The 12,088-nt window shown below is 41.8% G+C and overlaps 1 protein-coding gene across 8 annotated transcripts in view; it reads left to right on the forward strand.

The window, feature by feature from the left end:
• The window catches only part of LOC128519739 (zinc finger protein 521), a 134,139-nt gene that overhangs the window by 26,135 nt on the left and 95,916 nt on the right, over positions 1–12,088 (forward strand). The window lies entirely within an intron of this gene.

The raw sequence follows: 12,088 nt of genomic DNA on the forward strand, positions 1-12,088 counted from the left end.
ACATTTCTATATTTTGCATACTTCATCAGTTGGACAGTAATTCTTGTCCATCAGCCATTTTTGGGTAAAACAAAACAAAAAACATGACATTCTGTTATTTTTAGACCACCAAAAGTCCATGAATTTGTAAACCTTAGTAAAAGGACGATCAGTGATCATCTTCTCCTGCTGATGATGGAAGTCTGTCATCTGAGGCATTTTACATCTATCAGAAGAAGTCTAGATGTCTATCCAGAGTGACTTGCAGTTGAAGGTTAAGGGCCTTGCTCAAGGGCCCAACGGTGGCGACGTGGTGGTGCTGGGTTTGAACCTGGGACCTTCTGATCAATAGTCCCCTAAACCACCGAGCTAATACTAAACAATAGCTAGAAAAAATCTTTAGAATCGGTATGTGGTACAACACAAGGCCAGGGTTTAATATACATACTGTATATACAGTACTGTGCAAATGTCTGGAGCCACCCTTCTTCCAAAGAGTCTGACTTTCTTATATTTTAATGTAGTCTTAAGGAATAGTTGTCCAGGCCTCCTGAAGGAATTTTTCGGCCCTGACTTTTGGCTGACCAGTTTTAGAGAAATGTTTTTTTTTTTCCTTTTTTTCTGCTAAGCCACAAAGTGACCTATGAATCATCCAAGCATAAAAAAGCCATCTAACTTACTTAGGGCATGAACCAGTAAGGAACAGGTGCAGATGATGACAGATGATCAGACCAGTGATTAGTATACTAATGATCCTAAATACTGAGTTGTTTGGAACAAACGAGAGGGGAAATGAGGCTGCTGCCGAGGTTGTTTCATAAACAGGTAATTTATAAAAATGTATCTTCAGGCACTTTGTAGCCTGCCACAGTAAAACATTCGTTCTCGTTTTTACATTTAAAAAAAAATTTAATATGAAGAAATGAGGGGCCTATGAGTGGCGCAGTGGGTAAGTACTCACCCTATCATCCGGAGATCGCGAGTTCGATTCCTGGATGTAACCTCTCGCAGCCGGAGGTCTAGAGAGAGCTGATTGGCCGAGCTCTCTCAGGGGGGAGGGATGGGAGGTATTTCGTGCTCCCACATTAATCACGGCTCTACAGCCAATCAGGGGCGTCTGTGAGCTCACGCAAGCGGAAGGAGCGGCTAGCGCTTTCCTCCGAGTGTGTTACTCCGCCCCTAACGGTGCGTGAGCGAGCAGGTCGAAAAGATGCGGTCGGCTGGCGTCACGTGGCTCGGAGGAAACACGTGATAGTCTTCGTCCCCTACCGACTGAGTGGTAGTAGTATTAGCCTTAATATGGGAGCCCCCTAGTGACGGGGAGGAATTGGACACGACTAAATTAAAACCCAAAAAAGAAATTCTTTAAGAATGAAGAATATTAAGAAATGAAAGGTGGCTCAAGACCAATACTGGAATATAGCTTAGTGCTTTACAACAGTATGCATATGGGTTGTATTTTAAGTAAGGAATAAAACACATGCTGTTGTTGGAAAATAATGAACAACATGGTAATGATAATTTAACTTAATGTTTAAGATTTAACATCATTTAATAAACACAAAGGCATTGTTTAATTTGTTTATTATTAGTCATAGATTATGTGAGCTTTTAACTGAATGACCTGTTACTATAGAAACAAAGTTTTAATATCAGAGCTGCTGCTTTTGGAAATATATAGTAACACGGCCTGGTGACGAATCGGAGTGGAGATTTCCACAGCGCTATGGTTTGGGCTTGTAACAAAAGAACGATTATTCTTCAGAAAACCAGCTTGATTAAAAATGTTTTTTTTTTTAAACGTAAAAAGAGAAATTAGTGCATCTGGCCAAAAGAAAGGTTGTTAAGTAAATATTTTCGGTAGGAAGCAGTATAGGTTCTGAGCGCGGGTTTTAGTCCAGCAAGCCGAGTACCTCCTCTTCCCCGTAGACCAGATTTATTTTAGCAGTGACAATAAGCCTTTGTGTGTCTTTTCATCTGAAATGTATAAGAGCTCTGTATGAGAGAAAAAGAGAGAGTGGTCTGCATATGTGCAATGTGCGAGTGATCAAAATTCTCTTGTATCTAACCACAAATTATAGGGCATGAATGACTTGGATCGGTCCCCCATGTCTAGACAACCAGAAAGATATCCCATTTGAGGATTACGAAGATTTTCCGTTCACTGGGAGCTCCTTGATTTGTGAGGGAATAGATTTTATGAACACGTCTCACATGGGGCTGTGTGTATGTGTGTGTGTGTGTGTGTGTGTGCATATGTTTTTGTGTGTGCGCAAATGAAATGAGCAATGTCTGTGATAAGTTATATTGTTTTATTCATTTGTGAAATACAAGCCGTCGAGCTACAACCACTAGCAGGTTGTAACTAATAATACAGTCTGGACTTTAAGGGGGAAAATCAGACTTGAAGATTCCTTTTTTTTTTTTTTTTTTTATAATTATAACATAACACCCAGGCTTCATTTTGTAATGACTTGGAAATAACTTTTAACGACACGTTGTTGTTTTTTGCTCCTTTATTACCCACAATGCCGTTTAAGTCCACACTGATAGTGGTGCATTGAGATTTGGCTAGTCCTTTAGTCCGTCCAGCGTCCACGCTAATACCTTCATGCTTAAAGAAGAGCGCTTAGTAACCGAGGCAAGGCGTGTAGCTGCATTGAATTATGGGTAAAATTTGCATTATTTCTCCACTACTTTGACGTTCATTAAAATAACATTACACGTTGCTTCAAAATGGTGATTCGCAAAACAAACCAAAAAAAAACAACAACGAAGGCTCTTGACAGTTTCATTTTTAAGTATGGAGTCGTGGGGGGAGGGGATGGAGAGGTGGGTGGTCGTGATGTTTGATTTTCCGCCTGATTGTGATCCCGGACCCCAAATGTTTCTGCCATCCTTGCCATTAAAACAAGACCTCATTAATGTCAAGCTCTTAGACAAATAACTTCTAATAGAACAATGCCTGGAAAGTGGCTTGAATTAGACCCTCTGAGCAAGCCGAATAAAAGGACATAATTGCCGTTTGGGAACCGAGTCGACAGGTACATTGAAAGCGTGTGTTTTTTTTTTTTTTTTCTTTTTCTTAAAGAACGGCCGCAAATGGATCTTTTATTAAAAGGGGGGGAAAAAAACGCATTTCATGATTTGCATGTCTGATTGATTTTTAATTGAACATTCACAGTCTGTCGTTCGTGCGGTATAAAAAAGGAATGGCTTCGTGAAACGCCGCTGGACGTGCCTTCGGTGCAGAATGTCGAGAGTGTGAGAGAAACACAAAGAAAGGGGGGAAAAAGAAAAAAAAAAAGAGAGAGATGTAACATGTCACCCCAATCAATGGTTGCCTTTGTCTAGCCTAGTCTGGGAGAGGTTTATCACCTATCCGTGCACTTAAGGCGCGACCGCTGGCCCGCGCCAAGGGAACTGGTGGAGTATGGATCGGCCCGTGTCCCTCCTGCGATTGGCGCTATTGATCGCGTTAATGCTGGACTGCAGAAGGAGCCGGAGGAAGAAAGATGAGGCAGATAGAGAGAGCGAGAGAGTGAGAGAAATAGTGAAGGGTGAAGAGTGAGAGAGGGGAAGGGAAGGAGAGAGGTGCACATGCTGCAGGAATGTGTCTCCAGGGAGCAGGCCATCTTCGACTAGGGCAGGGCTGGAGGAATGCTTGCGGCACCCCACCTCCCACACTCGTCTTCTTCGTATCGACCCCCTCTATGCACACATACACACTCCCTTCAGCAGGGACTCTCCAGATGCTTGGGCAGGGCTGCAGGAATGCCTCCCCTGGGACGCGGCAGAGTCGGGTGGATGGAATTCTCCCCACGAGAGATGGAGGAAGCCGAGTGGAGGTATATTTACCCCCTAAAAGCCTCCTGCGCTCTCCGGTTCTGGCTCCGGGACGGCTGCGGATCAGGTTTCCGCTGTTTAAGAGCCCGTCATCCTCATTCATCCATACGTCTGATCAAGGTCAGGCGGGGTTTGGGTGCAGGTTTCACTCCAGATCCTCGCCTCTGTTATCTCAACCCAACCCTCGTGAAGAGTAAAACTAATCTCTCTCCAAAGGAAAAAAAAAAAAGTGTTAAAGAAATCCATTGCCGTGCCAGTCAGATTCCGCTTTGGAAGCTTTGCACTTGGTGCACTCGAGGCAACATGCGAGAAGAAAGCAGCACTTTTATTGATATGCTAGGCCATTATGGATCACATTCTGGTTCAGAGACTAGAGACTCCCTGAGCGCACTACACCAAGCACCTTTCCTCTACACCGAGAGCCAGCAAGTATGCTTGTTAATTGCTGTCATCTTTTAACACCTGGAAAAACAATGAGATGACTAAACAGTCCTTGCTAAGGCTGGTACACACTACACGGACTGATTAGCATTAATGGCGAGGCTTAAAACCGGGAGTCACGTTTCAGTCCCAGCTGCACGGCGTTCTGCGTCTGTGGATCCTCAGGAAGCAAACAGCAGTGTTTATGTTGGGAGGGAGACACGGCGAATGTCTCTACAGTCAAGGAATGATTCGTTTATTCTCTGTGAACCTACTGTACAGACCTTGCTGTCACTATTTTCTGTAAAGGTCCCATATTTTACTCCTTCTTTAACAAGTTAACAAACCTCTCGGAGCTCAAACAGAGCATTTGTGGTAATGCATCAGCTGAATCATACATATGCTTTCATACCTCGAAATCCTTCTCTTTTGCTCATTTTCCAAACGTGCCATTTCAGTGTCTATGTAAATGAGCCTCGGCTGAGGAACAGGTTCGGGGGAGGGGATCTTCTTATATGAGGTCACAATAGGGAGCTTGTTTAAGCCGTGTCCAGGACAAAAATGGAAAGAAAAAAAAAGGACAAAGAAGCAGGATTTTTTTTTTGTTTTTTTGTACACACACACACACACACACACTTGACAGCCACCTGAATGTCTGAAAATGACTAAAATGTGAATTTTAAATAATAGGTCTCCTGTAAAGAATAGAAGCCAGCTAATAATAAAAGTTGAGACAGACTTGACATAAAATCTTTCCAAATGTCTTCTTTTGTAGTTCAACACTGGAGCATGGGGCTGCATGATTATTTGTATTTTTATTTATTTATTTTTTTATCATTATTGCATTGTGAGTTTCTGTTTTAATGACTTTGTAGAGGGCTGTTGTATAAGCAAATGGCTTTAAAATTGGGAAATGATAGTATAAGTATATTCTGTGCACATACTTGTTTTTAATTAGCTACTCAACTGCAAAAAAAAAAAAAGATCAAAAGATGAGGTAGAGACAAGAGTGAGTCAAAAATGATCCGCACTCTGGTTGTAGAATGTATTTTAATTAACTTTTAGAGAAAAAAAAAACAAATACATGAGTCTTGGACAAAGTCTTCTTGCTTTTTAATACACTTTGTCCATCTGTCGACAAGCTTTCGTATTCCATCATAAAAAAAAAAGTTTCAGGCTGTGAGCCACGAATGCACCGCTGTCTTCACTTCTTCATCAGAAGTGAATCTTCATCCTTGTAGGGCTGCGAGATCAGGATTCTAGGGAGGATGCTTTAACACTTCCAAACGAAGTTTTAGCAGATTGTCGACAGCGTGGACAGAACCGTGACTCAGAAACGCGCTTGGATAACAGATTTTGGACGTTTTTCTCGGTTGGCGATTGAGGATGTTACTGTCCCATACTCTGCTGTTTACTCTCAGGCTCGAATGCATGTTTCGCACCAGTAATGATTATCTTTAAGAAACTTTCACCTCCCTTAGAGTATCAGTCCAAATTTAGTTTGTAGATATCCAAACACTTGCTCCATACTGCGCACACGGTCTTCGATAAATAACGGCACCAGATACATCATAAGACCGCAACAATAAATTTTTCGTTTTTGTTTTGTGCAAATCACAAGTTGGGTATCTCGTTTTGCTCGCACCGCAACACGTAACACGTTCACACCTGCACAGCACTGACTGGAAAGACCTTGGACGGAAAGAGCTGACAAGACGGTACGGCCAACAGAAGTTTGAATATTACCGGAGTGCGGATAATTTTTGACTCACCCTCATAGAACGGCACGTTCATCAAAAAAAGACAAATCATTCAGACCATTGCGTCTCAATTTTATCCGGTTTCAATTAAATCAATTTGTATAAACGTGTAAACGAATTATACAGATGCTGGGGATTTTATAACTCAGTTGATGTACACATGAATGCATTATGGGCGATGCAGTGATGCAAATGTCGAAATGGAAATGATTGGGTTTTGGCTGCAAATGTGATAGATTAGACACATACAAAGTGGGAAGTAATGGAAGAGGGTTGTGCTAATGGTTCCGCTCTCACACTCTCCGACTCCTTCACTGTGGGAAAAATGATTAAAACTATATATTTTTGAGACCCATCCTGCCCTTAAGAAGAAGCCCTTACTTTGGCGCCAGACTTATCCCGAGTCACAGTTAAAAAAAAAAAAAAGGTGCCACTTTAACAGTTTGGCAGAACTCATTTTTAGGGTCTTTTTGTAACGAAGAATGAAAGGTGAGAGTGAACCACAGCGAGCCTCGAGCTCGCTTGCAGAAATACATCCTGTCACTCCCAGAAACGTCCTCTGTCCATGCTCGGGCCGCTCCCCCAGTGGAGATTATTTCCTCTCTCATTTCCCCGAAGCTGCTGCTTTCCTCCTGTCCTTCTGTGGAAAACCTTCCCCTTTGCGAGGGCCCTTGCGAGGTGGCCTTTTTAATAAGTGCCTTTCCCCGCTCTCATCATGGCACAGGGAGAATAAGCTAAGCACGCCTCAGCCAGATGGCCAACCATAATGAAAGCGATTCAGGGTCACGAGTAGAGGGTGGAAGTAGAAAAGTATGCTAACATAAAAAAAAAAATTAAAAAATCACTCGAACATGCTTTTAATGAACAAAAACGTAACTGTGTTAACAGGTCCAGGAAGCCGTATTCACATCCTGAGACGGCGTATTCCCTTTTATGTTCGTCTAAAAGACGATGCGAGTGGTGCCACGTTGTTCCTCGGCTGTCTAATCCAAAAAAGAGCTTTCATCATTTTTTTTTTTTTTTACTGTCTAACTGAATTGGTGTGTTTAGTTACCATAGCGATGAGAGTAAACACAAATTAAAATCAGCCTGGTGAAAGAAAAAAAATAAGGTTTTCACGTGAATAGACATGAGGAAAAAGACGTCCCTTCAGGTATGGATACATTTTGATTAAATTTTGAGTTTCAGGGAGAAAATTGAGAATTCACAACTCTCGGAGCATAATTAAATTTATTAATTACAGTGCCCCGGAGGGTCACGTCATATTTTTTTTTTCTCGTTCGTTCAATCGTTTTACTAATTCGTTCCTAATTTTAGGTTTGTGTGCAGGCTTTAGGTACAATCTTTTCCATGTTTTGCTTAATTCATGTGCAAAATTTAGTGAAACATACATAAAAAAAATACATAATCTGACCAATCAGGGGCTCTGCAATTAATAATGATGTAACTGCTAATTCTTAGACCTTCTTTGCTACCATGTAGCTAACTAACCCAAACTTTACACACTTTCAAAGTTCATCCAATTCCAAAAATCAAAAAATTTCTCCTAGGAAACTGTCGTACACTCGCAGGTTTCGACGGAACCCATCCATGTGGTGACGGATACTCCCCAATATCTCTGGATACTGTAACTCTTGGAGAAATATCCGTTATTTCTTTGACATTTGTTAAAAGGATGGGTTGGCTTTTTTTTTTTTTAAGTTTGTCTTAATCCAAATGTGGTGCATGGAAGTATATTACATTAGGTCTTGGTCACCTGGACCGCAAGTACAATGTGAGTAATAACAGCCGAAATCCACAACCCTCGTTCGGTGCCAAAAGTAATTCCGAAGTTTATCTGAGACTCACAGGAAGCTTCTGCAGTTTCATTAGCTTCAGTTAGCTACACGGCTGGTTTCGGTCATTGATGCAGCAATTTCAGGGGAAAGAAAAGCGTTAATGTTGTCCTAAATACACTGTAGTTTTGAACTCGATTTGGCTCAGTTGGACTGCAGCAGCTTTATATGCGTATAAGACCCTATAATGACTATTGTAACAGACTTGTGTGCAATTCAGTTTTGATTTAAGATCAACTTGAAGAAATCCGAACTATCCCTTTTACATCATCATTGCCTGTAAAGCTGACTTAACACTGCTGTACACTGTCGTATGGAAACTTGTTGGGTGGTAGTAATCGTTATGTCTGCTTATGCTACATGCTGATATTTCCAGCTCTGGTAAAGACTGATATTTTGCTTTATATTTCATTAAAACCATCAGTACTGTATGTAACATTGTGTTCCACACTGATCTTCAGATCGTATTCATTCTGATGAAATGCTAAAGTACTGTTCAGCTTAGCATCTCATGTACGCTGTAATGACCGCAAACACGGCCACGGCTACGGTACCATGACACTGTTCGTGAATTAGAGACTAGTATTATAAAGTGATTACAGTGGTTAAAGTCACGTCATAACTGGTTATGAAGTGCGTACGCGTCATAAATGCATGCTAACTTCTGTACACTTAGCGGAAACTTGCATGTTGTACGAAATATAAAGCAGCTGCAAACTGCTCGTGTTGTTGTATTTATAGCAACAACATATAAAATCATGTAATTGTGTAGTGGGGCAGCATGGCGGCGTAGCAGTTAGCACTGTCACCTCATACCTCCTCCAGGTTCGATTCCCGCCTCGGGGTCTGCGTGCATGGAGTTTGCATGTTCTCAACGTGCTTGGTGGGTTTCCTCCAGGTTCTCCGGTTTCCTCCCACAGTCCAAAGGCTGAATGGTGTTCCCAAATTGCCTGCACTGTGTAAATGTGCATGTGAATTTTGACCAGAGGTCCTACCACGGTTGGAAAAATAGGAATAAATACAGTGGTCACTATTGGCCTTACAGAGGTTCCTGGATGGATGGAATTGTGAAGTTGATATAGGGACATGTTATGTGAAGGGATATATTTTTATTTATTTATAGAAGGAGTCTCTAGTGTGAAACTAGGAAGCTGCCATTTTTTGTAACAGAGCGTTTCTTTATCCCTGTACGTGTAACTTATGAAACCCACTGTTCTAACCCAGACCTTTATCACTGATTATGTTCCAACTAATATTTCCAGATGTTAGCATGTTACAGCTGCTGTGTTAACATCGGTCCTAGGGCAGTTGTAAAATTGAGAATAAATACAATGGTCACTGTTGGCCTCCCACGGTCCCTAGTTGAACTACAGAGGATCCTAGATGGATGGATGGATGGATGGATGGATGGATGGTTATTAACATCAAGCTTGATGCTAATTCAAGTACTACCCTTTGAGGCTAGACAACATGAATCGATTTGATGTGAGATTGGCAGAAGATAAAACCGATCAGGCGAGACTTTCCGAGTTTTGTCGCCCTGCATGAGACGAGACCTCGTGTTATAGACAGAGCTCGCCGCGCCGATCCTGCGAGCACGATGCTCAGGATAACAGGCTCTTACGTTGCCGAGCCTCTGGGTTTCTGTGTCGGCGTAGGCAGTGATATATGACGTTATTTGCGCATTTGGACGTTGTAATCATCGAGGAAGGTGCCATTGTGCTCTTCCTCGTGTGCACGCGCGTGTGTGTCTCATCACCGCCTGCGTGCAGAGTCTCCTGCGTCTCCTCTCCAGTGCCTGAAACATTAGCGGGAGTGTCATTAGGCATTCAAAGCAGCTGCAGTCCCGTGAGATGTGCCTCTGTGCTTCTCCCCCAAGCTTCACGCTGCACATTATGCACTGGATCAACTATTTATTGGGCTTTTGTCAGAAGCTCGCCGTGCTGCTCGGCTCAGCCACAATGAGAGGAAGTGAGAGGAGATGCCTCGCTGTGTGAGCTCCTGGATGCCTGCGTTTCCTCCGTGTCCTCTTAATTCCCTCCTGTAAAGATTGCTTTTTGCTTTTATTTTCTAGCTGTTGTTGTGCATAACACACACACACACACACTTCTACTAGGTTATTTATTAACTATACATTTGGTTCAAGATATAAAATCCAGCTCTGTTTATCCACACATGTGTAAGCATACAGATAACTGATGCCAGCACATTTACTACCTGACCCTCATTACCACATTTAGTCTTCATCGTTTCTCTCTTCCTCAAACACACACACAGACGAGAGCAGTACAAAGTGCACAAAATGGCTGTACGGATCTGTCTCAGCAGCTGTAAAGATTTTCTTTTGACAGGCGTGTTGTGATGAAGAGGCAAGGCGTGGTTTCACCCTTCCTCTCTTCCCTTAACTAACATCATCCCGGACTTTCACCTGACACGTGAAAAGAAAGAGAACGAAAATGACAGACTTTCGAATGTCTTCGTACTCGCACTGATTCTGTGTATCAGGATCTTAGAGTTACTGTTAAGAAACCATTAAAGTTAAGCTTAAGACAGTAGATAGAAAACTATGAGTCATACACACTCTTACTGACTCACACACACACACACGAACACACTTTTACACTTTATTCACGTGTACTTCCTAAACGTTTCCCGATCTACTTTGTCATCAGAAAGCTGATTTTGTCTTTTTCTTTAAACCGTACCAATTACTCCTGATTTCAATAAAAACATACGTACATATATATCATGAAGGTAACCCAGCACTCACCTTTCACATGTAGTTTCGAACGTGTGATCTCCCAACGACACGTTCCAATACTTTCCTCTTCTGTTATATTTTATTTGAATTTCTCATGCAGCATCCAAACCTCAACCGACGGTTCAGACAAATGAGTCCAACGTAGAAGTGCCTAAACATGCAGGTCCTCGAATGGCCACTAGGAGCGTATGTGAGTCCATCCCCATACAGCCTCATGTTAAAGTGCTCAACTTTACAACAGAAATAAACAGGTTTACAGCCTGGTACAACAAAAAAAAATGGTTTTGGTCTTCATTCATGACAACTGTACAGGTCATTAGTTTAAATTACATTAAGGGATAAAATTTGGCGTAGAGTGGAACCGCGGCATACGAATGTTCACCCTTGGAATTAAAATTTTGCAAGAAATTGTCATCAACTTACGAAGCAGGCTGAGTTGCGCGTACGTCCAGAAGCCGTTCAGTGGAAAGACAAGTGAAGCGTGTTTACGTTTTTTTTTACCTCAATTAGTGAAGGCTGTTTTGCAAGTGTTAGCCCATGATACCATCATTGCCAGCTACATGATTTTTTGTGCGTTTTTTCGTAATATTGTTCAGCTTTTTGGGTGACTGGAACGGATTATTTGCATTTACATTATTTCTTTGGATCACAATACAAATTTCCGCTTTAAGAACTCACCTCTGGAACGAATTAAATTTGTATGCTAAGGTTCCGCTGTACATAGAGGTGTAGATGATTTGAGTGACAGCTGCAAGGCTAATGCATCACTTTAGCGAGCCAGCTAAATGGAATCGTTCTAGCGTAGTAACTTATTTTAAGAAATGTAGGAGACGACACGGGACGAGGTGTAGGGCACTAATGATGGAGTTCAATCAAATGTATTAGCTTATAAATGAAGCTAAACAAGCTAGCTTGTGGTAACTGAGGTAAGAAGGCGTGTTCCAAACAACAACCAGGCTCTTTATAGTCTCTCTAGGGATTAACCACGGTACACAGAGTTGAGCTCTTCAGAAAACCCATGGAGGGTTTGTCCAGTTCTATACAGTACCGGTCAAAAGATTTCGACACAAGTTTGGGTTTATTTTCTACTTTCTAGAACAATACTGGTTTATTTATTTTTTTATTTTTTAAACTATAGACGTAAAAGTCAGCCTTTCTGGAAGAGTTCTTGTAAGAACAGTATTGTGTCCAGTGCATTTGAAGAACCCATCAAGCTCCATGATGAAACTGTCTCTCATGAAGACCTTCCCAGGAAATCAAGACCAAGACCTACCTCTGCTGCAGAGGAGACGTTCATTTAGTGTCACCAGCCTCAGAAACCACCAATTAACCTCAACCAGCACCTCGGATTAGAGCCGTTATGAAGCTTTACAGAGCAGAAGTAGCAGAAACATCTCAATATCAACTGTTCAGAGGAGATTATTGTATATTTTGGATCAACGCCTCCAGCATTTTACATGTTTGACAGTGTAGAAAGAACTAAAAAT

The sequence above is a fragment of the Clarias gariepinus genome, chromosome 1, assembly GCF_024256425.1.
Source record: "Clarias gariepinus isolate MV-2021 ecotype Netherlands chromosome 1, CGAR_prim_01v2, whole genome shotgun sequence".
Classification (NCBI taxonomy): domain Eukaryota; kingdom Metazoa; phylum Chordata; class Actinopteri; order Siluriformes; family Clariidae; genus Clarias; species Clarias gariepinus.